Source organism: Crocuta crocuta, unplaced genomic scaffold (genome assembly GCF_008692635.1).
Source record: "Crocuta crocuta isolate KB4526 unplaced genomic scaffold, BGI_CrCroc_1.0 scaffold128, whole genome shotgun sequence".
NCBI lineage: Eukaryota > Metazoa > Chordata > Mammalia > Carnivora > Hyaenidae > Crocuta > Crocuta crocuta.
Window position 1 is genome coordinate 4,464,792 of NW_027532232.1, and position 19,209 is coordinate 4,484,000.

Below are 19,209 nucleotides of genomic sequence, written 5' to 3' on the forward strand. Positions count from 1 at the left end.
CTTCCTCCCCCTTTCCCCGTGTCCCCTTCCCCAACCACGTCACTTCTACGCTCATTATCTTCGTTCCCCACCACAGTTGGCCTGCTACCTCCGATCCACTACAGTGTTCTCACCAGGGACCCCATTGCTGTTAAGCTCCATAGAGTCCTCACCTTACTAGACAGCATCTGACCCTGCTCAGCAGTCCTCTACTTCTGGAAACATCATCTTGATCTCTGTGACGACTAATTCCTCTGATCTTCTCCAACTTCTCTACATACATCCTGTCAGTCTCTTTTTTTAAGTTGTCCATTCCTTATGTTGGAGTCCTTTGGGGGTGCGAGGCTATCTTCTCTGGTCACCCTAAACACTATCGCTGGGCAATTTCATCTACTTCCTTGAGTCCAATTACAATCAGGTTGAGAGGACTCCCAAATCTACACTTTCCAGTCCAGAACTGGGAGCTGAGCACTAGATCTATAATTCAACTAGACATCTCACACTCGGAACCCCCACACAAAAACTTTCCATTCTCCTCCCACTGAAAGGCAATACTACCACTCCCCAGCCGTCATCCTTCCTCATGACTCCCAAATTCAGTCACCGAAGGCTCTCAAGTTGATTTTCTCAATATCCCTTCCATCAGCCTACCTCTTGAGAGAGATCTGTAGGGAAGTGGTTAAACTTGCAGCCAGATGAAATAGATTCAAGTCCCATATCTACCACTTGATTATGCAAGTAACTTAGCCTCTCTATAGTTTCCTCATTTACAGAATGTAGGCAGTCATAATAGACCTTCATGGTGAGGAAGCTATGAAGATTCAATGAGATGGGGCATGTGAGCACTTAGAAGAATATTTGGCAGAAGGAAGGTATTGGCTCTTCTCTTCACTCTCGCTGCTGCTCTCCAGAGCCGGCCATGCACAGTTGCCTCTGCCCTGGCCTATCCTGATGCCCTTCCTTGTCTGGGGTCTTGTCCCTCCTCCAACTGCCATCAAAGGTATCTTCTGAAACAAAATTTGATCAGGTCACTTCACTACTAAAAAACTTCACAGTGGCTTCCCGTTGCTCTTAAAATAAATTTCAAATTTCTGAACGTGGTTTACAAGGTCCCTCACAATCTGGCCAGCAGCACTCCTTCCTTCCCTCCACCTCAGACTCTCACCTACATTGGCTCTGATAGCTCGTCTTCAGCCCTCAGGTCTCAGCTTGACACACTTGCTCCGGAAAGACAGCCTCCCTCCTCCCAATCCTCTGCTTGTCCAACAAACTCACCACCGAGCTTTTCATTGCCTACTTGGCTGTTTCTTGATGGAGTGGGAGTTCTGCTAGCTTTTACACTTATTGCTTTATCTTTTTGTTGCCTCCCACTAGATTAAGAGGTATTTGGGAGCAGGGACTTTATCTGGTTCACTGCTGGATCCCAAGCACCCAGAAATCTGTCTGGCATGTAGGACATGCTCAATAAATATTTGTTGAATGAGCTAAATGACACCAAAGCTATCATTTTCTCAATATAGGTGTTAGGTTTTTAGGTAGCAGAAAGCATTACAATTCATTTTGGAAATTGAACACCCAGCAAATCTTCTTAAAATAACATAATCTGTTTTCGTTCAGATACCTCTCACCTTGGGAAGCCTTGTATAATCTTCTCAGATGACTTCTACACACCCCGTCATCCCTACGGTAATATATCTCAAGGAATAGGCTCCAGAGACCCTTAACCTTGAAGAAACCTTAGTTCTTCTTTTTATGGAGAGATTTTTACATTAGAAAAGCCTGTGGGCTACTTTAGCATGAAATAATGGCCTTAATCACATTGGACAACCTGTTCTACTTAAAATTATTTATGAGATTCAAGTGAGGAGTTAGTAAATTAATGGCAGATTTAACTTTAAATGCTCCTTCCTTCCTAATGCTTTTGCTATAATGACTTGCAATACAAGGCAGCCTTTGTTAGTTTTAGAAAATGGAAAAAGAGTTTCTTTCATTTTAGAATGTTCTTTTACAATATGTTTCCTTCAGGCAAAAACAGATGAGATTTAAAAAGGGTGTGTGCTGTTAATTATTACAATTAAGCGTTTATTCTTCTCATATTAATGTTTGAACATTTTTTGGTCAATCCTCTTCTCTCTTCTCTCCCTTCCTCTTCTTGAGGAAAAGGAAAAGAGAAATAAGAAAGAGAAAGGTATACAATCTATACACATGTACATATTGAGGGAGGGAGGGGTCTCACAGTATTTTCATATATTGAAAAAGACGGGTTTGTATATATGCATATATAATTTATTAATATATGCATCTATGTGTGTATGTTTGTATTTATATGTATGTGCATATATTTATGTGTATATATATATGCCCCAATGTGTTCATTTTTTAATTTCCCAAGGTCATCTTCATAAATGGGTAAAATTTCCCCATTTGCGTGTGAATATATGTATGTGTATACGTGGATACACACACGTACATATTATGTATGTATAACATATGCATATTATGTAATATATGCATGTGATATGTATATATAAATAACATATACATATTAATATGTATGTCCCATTTGTGTGAATTCAGATATGTAATATATATGTAAGACATATTATATAAATATATGTAGGTATATATATGAATGTGTGTATATTTGTATAAAAGTAATATATATATTACACATGTATATTATGTGTACATACTATGAATACATAGCCATACGTTCCTATGAATCTCAGGAAGCTTTACCCATTTATCAAGATGACCCTGGAAATTAATTAACATGTTAAAATATACTAGGTATTTATGTTCCTTATGAAGCTACACTACCATATATATTCATCCAAAATTTTTTAAATTTTTTATTTATTTTTGAGATAGTGCCAGCAGGGGAGGGGCAGTGAGGGGGGGGAAGAGGACTCAAAGCAGGCTCCTCGCTGCCAGCGCCGAGCCCAACACGGGGCTCCAACTCACGAGCTGTGAGACCATGACCTGCACCAAAGCCGGACGCTCAACCGATTAAGCCACCCACGTGCCCCTTAATCTCAATGTTTAATTCTTAGTCATCGCCAACCTTGTGGGAACTGCTGGTAACCTTTTTGTTTGGTCTAAATTTGATTCATTTCCTTTCTTCCAAAAACTGCCATATGACGCCAAAGTCAATGAAATGCATTCTGGAATCGGGGATGATTCCGGGAGATCGTATGAAAAACCTAGAGACGAGAATGTGACAGAGGCAGGCCCAGGCATCCTAGTGAGGACCACCTCATGCTTCTTACGTTGCATACTGTCCACTGGTCTCAGACAGCTCTCCATGCAGCCCCCACACCATGTCCTTGTGCCAGAGAACAGATGGCCTTTCCAGAAGAAGCTAAGGCCCTCCTCATGTAGCGCTGTTGCAGGAAGAAACAGAGCAGCCAGGCATTGGAATGCCTGACCCGGGCCAGCAGTGGTCTCCTCTGCTTCCCTTTTGCTAGAAAGGCTCCACACCCACTGGGTGTCCAGCCTGTCGGGAGCCAGGATGGACCTGTGAGTTTTTCTTTGAACCCAAAGACCAGAGTTTCTGCTGAATTTGATTATTAATTAGCAGTGCCATCCGGGGCACATCACTCTCCTTCTCTGAATCTCACTTCCTCTCTGTAATTAAGGAATTGGGACTAAATTATCTCAGTTCTTTTCAGCCCTACTGTTCTATTCTAACTTTCTAAGTTGCCCTTCATAGATGCGGAAAGGCTACAGATCACTCGAGTCTCACATCTATGTGGTAAAAGTGTGGACCAGTCTAATTACAGTGTCTTTTGTACCGGACACAAAATTAGGATTTGGGGAGGTGCTAAAAGTGGATTTAACAGTAGTGGGTACTAGGAAAAAGGAAGATCTTGAAGCTTAATATCTCTCTACTGAAGATCTTAAATGAAGAAAAAAGAACCAGGAGGGCCATTACCAGATAACTTACCTCACCTTTTTTGTTAAAAATATTTTGTTAATGTTTATTTATTTTTGAGAGAGAGGCAGACAAAGTACGAACAGAATCCAAAACAGGCTCCAGGCTCTGAGATGTCAGCACAGAACCAGTCACGGGGCTCGAACCCACAAACCGTTGATCATGACCTGAGCCAAAGTCGAACACCTAACCGACTGAGCCACCCATGCATCCCACTCACCTCACTTTTGAGAGTTCTAGTAGCAACAGAGGCTACTGTGACCTTGCCTTCCTGGCGCACTGTCTGATTGTTAGGACAGGCATATAAGACCATCTGGAGAGTGTTTGGCTGGCTCAGTCAGTGGAGCGTGCGACTCTTAACTCTAGGTTATAAGTTTGAGCCCCATGTTGGCTGTAGAGATTACTTTAAAAAAATGAAATCTTCGGAGCGCCTGGGTGGCTCAGTCGGTTAAGCGTCCGACTCTTGATTTTGGCTCAGGTCATGATCTCATGGTTCGTGAGCCCCATATCAGTCTCTGTGCTAACAGCATGGAACCTGCTTGTGATTCTGTCTCTGCCCCTCCCCTCCTTGCTTGCTTTCTACCTCTCTCTCAAAAATAAATAAAAATAAGCCTTAAAAAAATGAAATCTTAAAAAAAAACTTCTGGAAGAGCCTCAGAGGGATGGGTTATGGCAGACACTCATTCCTGGATTTATAGATTTACATTTGACGAGTTAAGCTGTGTGCTCGCCTGCTCTCCTTGAATCCCAGAAAAAGACAAAATTTATGAAATAAAAGGTAAAAAAATCACTGATAAATAAAATTAATTACCACAGGGTGCCTGGGTGGCTCAGTCAGTTGAGCGTCTGACTTCACCTCAGGTCATGATCTCATAGTTCGTGGGTTTGAGCCCCGCGTCGGGCTCTGTGCTCACACCTCAGAGCCTGGAGCCTGCTTCCGATTCTGTGTCTCCCTCTCTCTGCCCCTCCCCTGCTTATGTGTGCTCTCTCTCCCTCTCTCTCAAAAGTAAATAAATTTTTAAAAAATTTAATTTAATTTAATTAATTATCACAATGAATTTTTTTAAATTACCATAATGAATTTTGATCAAGTTCCTACAGGGTTTACTTTGCTCAAGTGAGAGCTCTCCAGGGTAATCCTGTCTCTTTTCCCTGTCCACTGGGAAGACTTTGTATCTGAAAGTGACATGTAATTAAGTGCACGATCATAGGCTTGTCCCACTCTGCCAAGGAGAAGGGGAAAGCCATCATCGTTGTCTCGGGGAATTCTCTCTGTGTGTCCTCTGCATTCTCTTCAGAGCGCTCAGCTCACTTCATGGAATCTTCCATCTCCCAGGCCTTGGGTTGAGAAAACAACCATTCTCTCACCAAGGTGAAAAACAAGGCAAGAGGTTTTGCCTAGTAAAAGAATAGTCAGCATGACAAACCAAAGCAACTGAAAATTTACTAACTGAAATTTACTAACTAGTGTTTCAAAGAGAACCTTAAACAAAAAGCAGCATCATTTTGTTGATTTAAACTAATTACTGGCAATTTTGCTTGGCACTAACCACACTAAAAAGGAGGGGGGGAGGAGGGAGGCGGGAGGAAGGGACTTATCCAAGTTATTACTGCTAATATCTTTGTTACCTGGTGTAGAAGTACTAGCTATCCCCACTATCTGTTTTACCCATGTTCTTAATGTTTACTTATTTTTGATAGAAAGAGAGAGACACAGAGCGAGAGCAGGGGAGGGGCAGAGAAAGAGGCAGACACAGAACTGAAGCAGGCTCCAGGCTCTGAGCTGTCAGCACAGAGCCCGACATGGGGCTCGAACTCATGAACCGTGAGATCATGACCTGAGCCAATGTTGGACACAACCAACTGAGCCACCCAGGCGCCCCTGTTTTATCCATCTTCTTTAAGAAGAGTCAGCCTGTGGGCCAAATCCAGCCATCCACCTGCTCTCATAAATAAGGTGTCATTAGATCACAGCCACACGTGTTCCTACATGTATCATCTACAGCTGATTTCACACAACAGCAGAGTTAAATAGTTTGAAACAGAGGCCATGGGCTCAGAAAGCCTAAAATTAAAAAAAAAATTTTTTTGTTAAAAAAAGTTTTGTTTAATCTTTTTATTTTATTTTTGGAGACAGAGAGAGAGAGAGAGAGAGAATGAGCAGGGGAAGGGCAGAGAGAGTGGGAGACACAGAATCCGAAGCTGGCTCCAGGCTCTGAGCTATTAACACAGAGCCGGATATGGGGCTCAAACTCACAAATGGGGAAATCATGGCCTGAACTGAAGTCAGACACATAACCAACTGAGCCACCCAGTTTCTAAAATATTTCCTATCTGGCCCTTTACAGAAACAGTTTGCCAACCCTTGCTCTGTATTAATAGAACGTGCAATTCTAAGCTACATGCATGGCTGCCTGGAAAGAGACATCATCTCCCCACCTGCTAGCGATGATGTCATGTGGCTAAGAGTTGCCAGTAAGATATAAGAGGAAGTTGGCTACAACTTTAACTTGAACCATGAGATTAGCCTGAGCACAGAGGCCACGCACAGCAGAGCAGTGAAGGGGGAAGGGCCCGGTCCTGACACTGTGGAGCGCCCTTCTAGCCGGACGTATATATTCTGCCCCGATTTCTAGACGAGAGGGAAATACAGTCTTCATTTGGATTTTTGTGTGTCTCACCACTAAATTCACTGATAACTATTGGGGTATGCCCATTTTTAACATAAAATGTAGCTACAGCTAAAAAGATTTTTAAAATTTATCTCCCTCGAACAAAAACACGCGAATCTGCGTTCAAATCAAAGACGAGATGTTACTAGAACCTCTTAAGAGGATTTCAAATAAACGACCTCCAAACCATTAGAATAGCATCATCATGGAGAGATGGATGTGCTCCTTATTTGTATCTGAAGCTTTATTTTTATAAGCTATAATTTCTCCGTTTATCACCCTCATCCTTAACTGGGTGCGGACAGGATGTTATTTCTAGTAATTACAATAACTATTAAACAAAACTGTCACGCCCTAAATAATTGAGAAGTGTCAAAACCAAAATGAGTGTCTTCCTACTGTGTCATCACAAATTAAGAGGCATTTGTTGGGGAAATCAGGGACAGATTGGCTAAAATTCGACTTTTCCCTCATGTTTCCCTCACGCTACTGTTTGCCTTTTGCCTTCATTGTTAAGTGGTAAAACAGTTCCATCACAACAGGCAAGCAACCTGTGTCTGGTGACACAGCAGGTGTGGGGCACAAGTTTTAACAAAATGCCTTTTTATTAACTTAATTAGCACCTGGCCTCACAGGCCCCTGATGGAAGAGTTAGAAGCTACAGTATGAATCGTACAGAAGCTTCCCCCTACGCAGCAAACATGGCTCAGGCTCTCCCTCTCCTCCGTCTTCTTTCAGAGTGAAGTCGTCTCTTGTCGTTTATTCCCGTTTTCACCTCTTAGCACTTTCTCCTGGGTTAAAAACAAAAAAAGAACAGCTGAGCCTTTCTAGGCTGTGGTAATTTATCCAAGCATTTTGTTTTCTTTGGTGAGAAAAGATTTGAGAATCCTAGAACAAATACTCCCTGCTGTGTGTTTAAGATACAGTCATAGAATTGGGGTTAGTGGAAGACACTACTGAAATCATTTCACTTCGGCATCTTAATCTGGAAAAAGAAACTGAGGCCCAGAGAAGTGAGATGTTTTGTCCACAACTGTGGAAAATTCTGACTTGGAAAACAAACCGGTTGATTTCTAATCCAGCGTTCTTTCCACAAACTGGGTGTGTTCTTTTAGTCTCGAGTCTTAGAAAATGTTGAGCAAGTGTGACACTGAACTTGGCTAGGTTTGTGTAATGGGTTTGCACAGCCCGAGAATATGGACCTCCTCCTTTTGGAGCACGTGGATGGCATTAGGATACCACGAAGTATGGTCATTAATAAGTGGACTTTGCAATTCACAAATGTAACTTTCAAAAATTCAGCCATTAGAAGGGCTGTTTAGTTTAGTCTATATATCCAGTGATTTTGCTACACAGGAATTTGAATCAGAAAAATCTCTTAGGAGCAAGCCTGCAGACAACTCTAAACATCTACCCTGTGGTACACAATGGCTTTGTTATTCTCTTATTATATCCACCCTAAAGTGATTTTTTTTAATGTTTATTTATTTTTGAGAGTGAGAGAGGCAGAGAATCCCAAGCAGGCTCTGCGCTGTCAGCACAGAGCCTGATGCAAGGCTTGAACTCACCAACCACGAGATCGTGACCTGAGTCGAGATCAAGAGTGGGACGCTTAACTGACTGAGCCCCCCAGGGCGCCCCAGCCCTAAAGTGATTTTTAAAAAGTACTTTTATTGTGGAAATTTGCTTCCTAAAGCAATAGAAAGTCCGTTTGCACTGACCCAGGCCAAAATAGGGGAGAAATAATGAACTCTTGCAACTGAAAAGTCTAGGCTACCATAGCTCTGGACAAGGCTAGATTTTGATGTTCAATGATGTCATTAAGATGCGGTTTCCATCTTTCTACTTTGCTTCCTTCTGTGTTGGCTTCCTTCTCAGCCAGTGTCTCCGTGATGACAAGCAGACTATCACCTGCTCCTAACTTACATCCTACTAACTTAGTGACACCCAAGGAACAGTTCCTGCACGCAGTTCAGAGTATGTCCCCATTCCTGGGGCCAGAGCACATGGTCACACTACTTGAGCCATGTGAACCGAGCTGGGCCCAGTTGGGAACACCCAGTGCTGTGCCAGTAAATATTTGACAACCAGTTCTGGGAGCGGGGAATCGAGTCCTCATTTGGAAAGTCGGCCAATTTCCACGGTAGACCTCAAGCTCTCCCAAGGTGGTCCCAGAGCACCGAGTTGGGAAGAGACGCGCAAAGCACCCATTACGTAATATTTCTACTATACGGACAAATAAACATAAATAACCTGAAGATCAATGACAATAATAAAATGTAGTTAATTAGTAAATCATGAGTTTTGAGGATGTGCTGCCTTTGTTTTAAATATAATGTATTTAATTTCAATTGTATGGAATTTAATGTTACATAATGGCTGTGTCTGACCATGAGCTGGCCAGGTTCCTGACAGTTTAATAGTTGGCTCTCCTGAGCTAGTAGGAGCCAGCTGTAGCATACCAGGGGCGAATGCTTCACAAGGAGAGGTCATCTGTTATCAGAATTGGGGAGAATGGATGCTGAGTAGGCCAAGGCAATAAATGTCTCCTCTAAGTGAGAGGGAAGATTTCAGTGCACATTGAAAACTGGTTCTATTGTAGCAGAGAACATGCAAAAGAAGAGTTTTGTTCTTGCCAAAAATGTATTTTGAGAGGGAATCTTGGAGAATTAGGAGACACATAAATTGTGTGTGTGTGTGTGTGTGTGTGTGTGTGTGTGTGTGTGTGTTTATCCCCCATGGTACCAGGAGGTAAAGCTTCTGAGCACTTCTGTAGCCTCGGTCCTAAGGGTGTGTAGTTTGGAACAGGACAGCCCTGGGGACATCGGGAAGACCCCAAGGAGTTTCAGGGATGGAGGCTGAAAAAAGGGCTTCTCAGTATATTGCTCCTACCCAGGGCCTCCGTAAAAGCTGGTATTGATAATTAAAATTGAACGCAGGAAAGTCCTTTGTAAACTGATGCAAGTCTAGACTGTGATTTTTTTAAATGTTTATTTGTTTTTGAGAGACACAGAGAGACAGAGCACGAGCAGAGGAGGGGTAGAGAGCGAGACACAGAATCCAAAGCAGGCTGCAGGCTCCAAGCTGTCAGCACAGAGCCTGATGCAAGGGCTCAGTCTTACAAACCATGAGATCATGATCAGAGCTGAAGTCAGCCACTCAATGCACTGAGCAACCTGGGCATCCCTAGACTGTAATTTTTTTGAAAGAACTGAAGTTGCATTTCCATCCACATGGCAAGCATCCTTCAGAAAGCCTGTTCTCACTTCCCCAGAGCACATGGATATTTCCCTCTTGAACCTCTGCCATACTTCATCACGACACCACGTACATCCACTGTGATTATATACTCTCTCATTTTGTTATAAAAATATTTGTGGGAGAGAGCTTTATCCTACCAAACACATTATTGCCACATTAATGTTTATGTTTTTTATCCCCAGCAATGCTCAGCATAGTATTAAGCACATAGAATGTGTTTAATGAAAGTATAGATATGAAAACTGATGTAGAGTGGCAAATTGCCAGCTACTAAAAGAACTTGTTTATTTATTTTTAATGTTTATTTATTTTTGAGAGAGAGCATGAATACAGGAGGAACAGAGACAGAGACACAGAATCCAAAGCAGGCTCCAGGCTCTGAGCTGTCAGCACAAAGCCTGACGCAGGGCTCAAACTCACGAACTGCAAGATCATGACTGGAGCCGAAGTCAGACGCTTAACCGACTGAGCCACTGAGGTGCCCCTCAACGAACCTGTCTTTTTTTTTTTTTTAATTTTTTAAATGTTTTATTTATTTCTGAGAGACAGAGAAAGACAGCGTGAGCAGGGGAGGGTCAGAGAGAGAGGGAGACACAGAATCTGAAGGCTCCTCCAGGCTCTGAGCTAGCTGTCAGCACAGAGCCCAGCATGGGGCTCAAACCCATGAGCCGTGAGATCATGACCTGAGCCAAAGTCAGATGCCCAACTGACAGAGCCACCCAGCCGCCCCTTCAAAGACTTTGTTTTATGAAAAGATGATGGTGTATGGGGTGCCCGGGTGGCTCCGTCAGTTGAGCGTCTGACTTTGGCTCAGGTCATGATCTCATGGCTCACGAATTCAAGCCCTGAGTCAGGCTCTGTGCTGACAGCTCAGAGCCTGGAGCCTGTTTCGGATTCTGTGTTTCCCTCTCTCTCTGCCCCTCCCCAGCTTGTACTCTTTCTCTCTCTCTCTCTCTCTCAAAAATAAATGAAACATTTAAAAAAATATAAGAAAAGACAATGGTGATTTGATAACCAGGATAGTAGGATGTGTATAAATAGTGCTTCTGAGCCCTTCAGGGTGACCAGAAATTGTTTCTACACTTGAAAATTTATCAAAAATGCTGACTTGGTTTTCACAAAGACGGTATCTTGGTAAAATGCAACTTGGGCCCTCTGCAAATTAATCAGGTCCAAAAGATGAGATTGTCCTGTAAATAAAATTCACAGTGACAATTGTCTCTCAGCCAGTCCTATAAGCTCACTGTCCACAGTATGAACGTTGGCCAAACTTGATACATTCACAGAATTTTGTACAGGTAACTTCCAATGAGATGGCCTCAGTGAGCCAATGCCTTATGTTGATCATTGGAAGAGAAATTACTGGAGCCTAAGGTGGCACCTTAATTCCAGAGGGAATTTTCAAGTTGAATGTGGGGATCGATGTTGATGTGGTTGACACCATTTTACTTACCTTTAGAGGCAAAGTCATTTTTCTGGTAAGAAAATTGAGACAATGATCATTTAATCACCTTAATTGTTCACACTACATATTAGGAAAGTTGTAGAGTTTCAAATGCTCTAATTATAGTGTTTTATTCAGCCTTCAGCTCTTCCCCAGACACTGCCCCGCCCCTCACTAAAATCTCTTCTTAGAAAAATTATGCTGTTCAGCTTCTGGTTGGAGTTTCCTAGTTTAAAGGAGATTTATACCATAGATCTGAAGGCCTCTTCTTTTGATTTTTATTTCTCAGTCTCGTTGGGCCAGCTGCCTTCAACAGATGGAAATGTGGTCCCTTTTGAAGGCGGCATCTGTTCTCGTACCTGCTGGCATCATTTCTTCCCATTTCGTGTGGAATCACATACGTTTTTGCCTATGGCCTGCTCTAGCCACACTTCAAATTGTACCTAAATTTAATTTTAATTCCAAACACAATCTCTCAGAGCAGCAAATAAAAACAAGTAATTAGAAGTTTGCAAGTTTTCAATTTGACAACAATCTGAAGAAACAGAAAAACGGTGTAAATGTGGGACTTAAGAAAGGATATGTGAAACTCACAAATGTTGCTAAACCTGTGCGCGCGCACACACACACACTCACATTAGGAAAACATTTTATTATTAATCCTTAGTCAAATTCCAAAGGACATAGACAATGCAGTCTTGCGCAGTTGACTTTCCAAAAGAGTTCAACAGCGATGTCTTTAAGAGTCAAAACTTTAGGGCTACCTGGGTGGCTCGGTCAGTTAAGTTCGACTCTTGATTTTGGCTCAGGTCATGATCTCACTAGTGAGAAGGATACAGCATCCCAGTTTTATGGCTTCGAGCCCCGCCACCGGGCCCTGCACTGACAGTGTGGAGCCTGCTTGGGATTCTACCTCTCCCTCTCTCTCTCTGTCCCTCCCCCACTCACACTGTCTCTGTCTCTGTCAAAACAAATAAATACAAACCTTAAAAAATTTTTTAATTAAAAAAAGAAAACTTTAAAATCATAACAACTCTCCTTTCAATGCTTTGTAGTTTTGTATTACATTCAATTTACAAATATAATTTCATCCACGTCTTAATGACTTACCAGCATCCCTACAGACATTCATCACCGTGCTCCGCTGTTGTGACAGATAGTGGGTCCAGGACAAAAATAAGTCTTATTCATCTCCATTCGGTACCACAAACATTTGTGTGTTTGCCCTCTCCGCGCCAGAAATGATGCTGGGTCCTAAGAATAGAGATGAACAAACCCTGGGTGCTGTTTCCAGCACTGCTCCTTCCCACTCAAGGAAAAATGAGAGGGCAGGAGACACACAATGAGTGGTCACGGATGACTGGCCTTGGGGGTGAGCAGGACCCAGATCGTGAGGGAGTTTGAAATTGGAGGGTAGGAAGCCTGGAGAAGGCAGGTGGAAAAGTGGAGGACACGATGAGATGAGGGTGGAGAAGTCTGCTCTGGTCCAAACAAGAAATAAGACAGCCCAAGCCGGGGCAGTAACAGCTCAAAGAGAGAAACCCCCCAGGATCTGGTGTCTGCCTTCATGGTGGAAAGAGGAGAATCTAGGATGATTCCTAAGTCTCTTGCTGAGGTACCTGGGAGACGATGCTGTTTGCCCAAGGGGGAAATTCAGAGGGAATGGGCTTGAGAAGGAAAGACTCTGAGTTTGACTTTTCATTCATTTCTTCAACAAATATGTATTTGTCACCTAGTGCGTGCCCATCACTGGGTTGGCACTGTGGGTCCAATGGTGAGCAAAAGAAGACGTGATCATGGGCTCTTCTTCAAAGGTATCTCATCGTTCTTGGATTAAACACCAAACCCTTTCCTGGGCCTGTAAGCAGGGAGCATATCAAAAGTCATCCAAACATTTAACAAGTGATACTACACACATAACAGTCATCAGAACAGACGCCAGCATTTTAAGAATCTGCATTTCCTGCCCCCTTATGCCAGGCATTACCCTCCTGGTTACTGGATCCTGGGGAAGTCCAAAAGAGGGGCAGGGCAGCTGGGCTCACGGAGGGGGTGGGGGAGTGCTGGAGTAGCCCAGTGTAGCAGCTATATTTATCAACTGTGCAGAAGCATGTTACTGTCTTAATGACAGCATGGCCATATTGGTGCAGATTGGCTGACCATCGGGCCTGCTTCCAAGGCCTTCTGTGGTCTGGCGAACTTCCACTTCTCTGGCTTTGTCTCCTGCTCTCGCTGTTCTAGCCACACCGGTCTTCTCTGAGGGCCTTGAAAATACTACTCCCCCACTGTGGAGCCCGCAGCCACTGTTTCCTCTGCCAACAGCCTTCTTCCCTCCCTCCCTCCCTCTCTCAGGTAACTCCTCTACATCCTTCCTTCTCAACTGACACAGATTCCTCAGGAAGCAGCCCTGACTTCCCTGAAGAGGGAGCGCCCCACCCCCCAATTCACCACCCAGTGATAATTCCTCATAGCACCATGTCCTTCTCCCTTGCCATCATCACAGCTGAAGTCTACAAATATATTCATGTGGTTACTCAGTTAACCCTCTCTTGTGAGCTCCAAGAGTGGAGAAATCATGTCTTTTTCTGACTCGGGCTGGGGATCTGTTTCTGAGATGGTGCCCTCACATGGCTGTTGACAGGAGGCCTCAGCTTCTCACCGTGTGGAGCTCTCCTCACAACATGGCGGCCAACCTCCCCCAGATGGAGCAATCCAAGAGAGCGAGGAAGAAGCCACAGTGGCTTTCGTCACCAAATCTCCCGAGGCTTACATTGTTGCTTCCAGCTTATTAGAAGCGCGTCATTAAGTTCAGCACACAATCAAAGGGAGAGGTATATAGCTCCACCTCTTAAAGGGAGGAGTATAAAACACATTGTGGACAAATCTTGAAGTCCACATAAGGAACACTAACTCTTGAGGACTGCTACAGTTCAGAGATTGACCTCTCCTTGAGTGCAGAGAAGTGATGTGTGAGCAGATGAAATAGTATACAATTGTACCCATGTGGGTAATGTGTGTTAAAGAATGATGACCACTGACTTTGGTAGAAGACATATCATTACTGACTTTGACATTAGACGAACAAACTCTTTGCATTCTTACTATTTTCTTTGAGAATACCAGTCACAATGAAAAATTAACAGTCAGAAAATTAATCTCTCAACTGAGTGATATTTTCAGATAATCATATTGAAAAAAATCTTAATATACTTTACATAATTATTTAGAAAAAGTATTCTAAACATACTGAATATCATATTTATAGTTGCAATTTGGGGTTTTCTTTGTATATTATTTACTAGCATATTGTATTTCCTGCAGTTAAGTATGTATGTAAAATATAAGTATTTCAACCTAGACTAAAGTTGCCTCAGAAACTCAGAAATTCTTGAGAAATCCTTTCTGGAACATTGGTTTTTTGTTTTGTTTTTTGTTTTTTGTTTTTGCATTCCTTTTTGACACTTATTTCAATCACCAGTTTCTAAAAATTACTTGTTAAGATCTGATTTGAGGGGCACCTGAGTGGCTCAGTTGGTTGGGGATTCTACTTCAGCTCAGGTTATGATCTCATGGTTCCTGGGTTCGAGCCCCGTGTTGGGCTGTAAGCTAACAGCTCAGAGCCTGGAATCCGCTTCGATGTCTGTGTCTCCCTCTCTCTCTGCCCCTCCCCCACTTGCACTGTCTCTGTCTCTCAAAAAATAAATAAACGTTAAAAAAATTTTTTTTAAAGATCTGATTTGACATCATGCTCTTCTTACAGCAATTATTCTGTACTCAGAAGTTTGGGCCAAAAACACATTTAATGTGTCCCTGTCCTTTCACATGTATGTATCCTTAACCAGTTCACCTTCTAAACAGCAAGAAATCTTAATTAAATAACATGAACACAACTGTGTTCCTTCTCTAATATTTCCATTATACTTAGCTTCCTTTTCCTTGTCTTTCAAATAAAGTCAAGAATCATTATGTTACCTATTATTGGGAGCGTCTCTGTTAGCCTCTTTGGGGAGAAGCAGCATTTGAGATAGATGTTATGCCAGAGTGACTGCTTCTGTGCTGATTTCAGAAGAAATCCTCCACTCTTCCTGTGTTTGAAATTTACTCAGCAGGAGTCACGGTGTTTTGCTCTGTGGTTTGTCTTAAGGTTAAATGAAAATGATTTCTAGTTGTGGGGAGCATCATAAGGAATGAACACCGTCGCACGCCCTTTGCCATTTCATCAGCACATCAAAGCCGTGGAGCATGATCATCAAAGTCTTTCTCCTGGGACAGTGCAACGGATAAAGTGACGTGACCAGCATGGCCCGTGTCGTGTTGAATATTGCTCAATGAGGAAATAGTAGGGGCCAAACTGAAACTTTGGGCTTTTTATTTCAAAGTCCTGGAGCTTTCCACCATAACAGGCTGACTTCATTCATACCAATGTGTAAGTTACAGCTCTTGGCACTCTGCCTAGGAGCATTGTGGCATAAATGGGGAAGGGACCCCGACAGATGTCGGTCATGGCTGACTGAGTGTGCAGTCTGGGTCTGCTCAGGAGAGAGAGAAGCCACACAGTGGGTTAAACAGAGAAGCTAAACGTACAGAATCATTCATTGTGATGAAAGGGAGGCTGTAAGATTGAAGGAATCTCTTTGTGGTGCCCCAGCGTAAGGGAGAAGACCCAAGGAAGGACAAACTTGAAGTTCAGATCTCGTTGGAGAAGGTGTGGATCAGCCCACTGGAGAGCAGGAAAAGTTCACCTTTTAGGCCAGGCTGGATGGAGCGGGGTCACTGGGGAGGCAGTAGGCCACCCTTGACACTGCACCTGGGGGAGCAGGGACCAAGTGATCAGCAGCTGGCAGTGTGGGCATGGAGTGAGGGTCTGAGAGCCCGCAGGGGCCGGGGGCAGAAGGCCCTCACAGTGCAGGTTATGTAATCGGTGTGTGTTGTGACGGGGGCTTGTAGTGGAGGCTGATGCCGAGTGTGTGACCCTCCAGGTGACAGGCAGCTGTGTGCAGGCAGCACGTGGAGGGGCAGGAAACGGGGTCCGGGGGCTCCCATGGACAGGAGGCCTGGTGACGGCAGGATGTCTGGGGGCTCTGATTTCTGCATCAAGAGGCCTTTAAAGGTTATCACCATGTTATCGCAAAGTTCTGAAGGAACACAGAGGTCTTCTTTTGATTCTCAAAATGTTAAGAATTAACTCATCAATACTTTAAATGTTTGTTTATTTTGAGAGAGAGAGAGAGAGAATGAATGGGGGAGGGGCAGAGAGAGGGAGAGAGAGAGAACCCCAAGCAGGCTCCACGCTTAGCATGGAGTCCCATGTAGGGTTCAATCTCATGACCATGAGACTGTGGCCTGAACTGAAATCAGAAGCTGGACACTTCAATGACTGAGTCATCCAGGTGCTCTGATTCAGCAATACTTTAACTCATACTTATAAAACACTTATTATGGACTCTTTCAGCAGAAAAAAATTTCTTTTTAAGTTTATTTATTTTGAGAGCAAGAGAAATGGGGAGGGGCAGAGAGAAGGGAGAGAGAGAGAATCCTAAGAAGGCTCTGGACTGTCAACACAGAGCCTGATGCAAGGATTGAACTCACAAACCATGAGATCACAATCTGAGCCAAAACCAAGAGTCAGACATTGAACCGACTGGGCCATCCAGGCGTCCCCTCTACAAAAATTTATTGAACATTTGCTATGTGCCAGACACTGAGTTAGAGGCTACTATTTGCAAGACAATAGACCAAAGTCCAAATAAAAAAAAAAAAAAAAAAAAAAAAAAAGACCTACATCTGGCCCTAAAGACACCTACAATTTGGACCTACAGATCAATAGAACAGGATAGAGAAGCCAAAAATATAAACACACAAATAGTTCAACTAATTTTTGACAAAGTTACCAAAACAGTTTCATGGAAGAAAGATAGCTTTTTCTTTTTCTTTTTTCTTTTTTTAATGTTTTATTTATTTCTAGGAGAGAGAGAGAGAGAGACAGCGTGAGCAGGGGAGGGTCAGAGAGAGAGGGAGTCACAGACTCTGAAACAGGCTCTAGGCTCTGAGCTGGCAGTCAGCACAGAGCCCGACGCGGGGCCCGAACCCACGAACCGCGAGATCATGAGCTAGCGAAAGTCAGGCGCTTAACCGACTAAGCCACCCAGGTGCCCCGAAAGATAGCTTTTTCAACAAATGGTCCTGGAGCAATTGGATATACCTAAGACAAATAAAAAATCATAATAAACCTAAACTTCACACCTCATACAAAAATTAACTCAAAATGGATCCCACGCTTGAATGTGAAACATAAAACCACACAACATTTAGAAAAAAATGTAGGCAAAAATCTTCGGGGTCAAGGGCTAGGTGCATGGGTCTCAGACTCTACACCAAAAGAGTGATGCATTAGAGGAAAGTCTGATGCACTGCACACCATCAAAATTAAAAACTTGGAAGGCCAGATTAAGAGGATGAAAGACAGGAGGCCTGGAGTCTAGTGCAGCAGAAACACAAGCTCCAAGACTCCGTGTCTATCCCAGAGGCACAGGGAACGTGCTAGAACACAGAGGAGAAGGAGATTAATTTCAGCCAAGGGGATCTGAGGAGCCAGAGGAGGTGATAAGTAAACTGGGATTTGAAAGGCAAGTAGGATTGCAACAGATGGACCCAGAAGAATGAAGAGCGTCCAAGGCAGAATGAGCAAAGGCCAGAAGGGAAAAAAGTGCAAGAATGTTTACACAGTTCCTAGCCCCGTGCAAGTTGCGGTGTATGGGAGGAGCCAAGTGGGAAGTGAGCCTGGAAAGGTGGGACAAATCGTGCAACTGAGTGCAGTGTGCATGTAGACCCCCTGCCCAGCGCATGCAAGGCTAGAAAATGTTAAATACAGTAAGAGGTGCAAAGAACCCTGGGGTGGGGGCACAGAGTGTTGGGGGGGGACCTCTAGGCATCGGTAAGAAGAAGATTATTTGGCCAGGGGCAATGACACAAGAGGTTCATCTGTTCTGGGGAGCATTGCTGGAGGGGGAGAGAGGGGAAGGAGCTACGGGGCCCCTCCTGGAAGATTACCCCCCCCACCCCCACCACTGCTGGCCGTCATCTTAGGCACAGGCTGGGACACCCGAGTCTCTTTTCCCATGGGCATCTCTTCCTTGCTTCTTCCCATGGCCTTTCTCACACTGAGAGCTGGGCTGCAAAAAGTCACCTGTAGTAGTGTTTTTAGCGGGATTGATCGGACGCCAATCCCAGCTCTGTGCAAGGGAAGAGCCACCCCTACTTCCCAGGTCTGAACTACAGTGTAGTATTTTAGCTGCAGGGGGAGAAAGTAGGTCAGTTAGCAAGTGGTTTGTGAAGGGCTTACTCAACAAACACATCACAGTAAATGCTTTACTCTGGTTTTCAAAACTGTGGCTACCCTGGGATTTAAAAAACACTCAGTTTATTTTGACCATGAGCGTTTTACATCCACTCTTTACATCTACTGACCCAATTCTATCAGGAAAACTTAAGTGTCTGTGGTTCCAAGTATGTTTCATCCCATTGCCAGTTTCTTTCAGGCGGTCTTGCTGGTACCTGGGGGGATGGAAATCCTTTTGCACAGTCCAAGTAGCATTTCCTAATTTAAAGGCCCACAAGTCAGCCATCTTTTAACAACTAGGAGAGCAAACTGCTGGATGTTTACCGTGTTCTAATCTTCTGGTAAAAAGTTAGAATGGTCAGAGGAAGGAATGAAAGAAAGTATCATTGACAAAAGAATTAGAGAGAGAAGGGGCACCTGGGTGGCTCAGTCCATTGAGTGTCGGTAGACCCTTGGCTTCAGCTCAGGTCATAATCTCAGGTTGGAGGGATCTGGGATCAGAGCCCTGTGCTGGGGGGGGTGGAGCCTGCTTGAGATTCCCACCCCCACCTCCCTTTCTTTTTCCCTCTGCTTCTCTGTC

General features: G+C 43.7%; 1 long non-coding RNA gene across 4 annotated transcripts in view; it reads right to left on the reverse strand.

Annotated features, from left to right (window-relative positions):
- Positions 1 to 7,189: 7,189 nt before the first annotated feature.
- LOC144242986 (uncharacterized) overlaps positions 7,190 to 19,209 on the reverse strand; it is a 20,870-nt gene continuing 8,850 nt past the window's right edge. For 2 of the 4 annotated variants that reach the window (XR_013338509.1, XR_013338510.1), the window contains exons 3-5: positions 12,910 to 13,148; positions 12,401 to 12,544; positions 7,190 to 7,376 (exon numbers count right to left, since the gene is read on the reverse strand). This is a non-coding gene — a long non-coding RNA (uncharacterized LOC144242986). The remainder of the gene's footprint in view (positions 7,377 to 12,400; positions 12,545 to 12,909; positions 13,149 to 19,209) is intronic. The other 2 variants (XR_013338511.1, XR_013338512.1) reach the window with 2 other exon arrangements.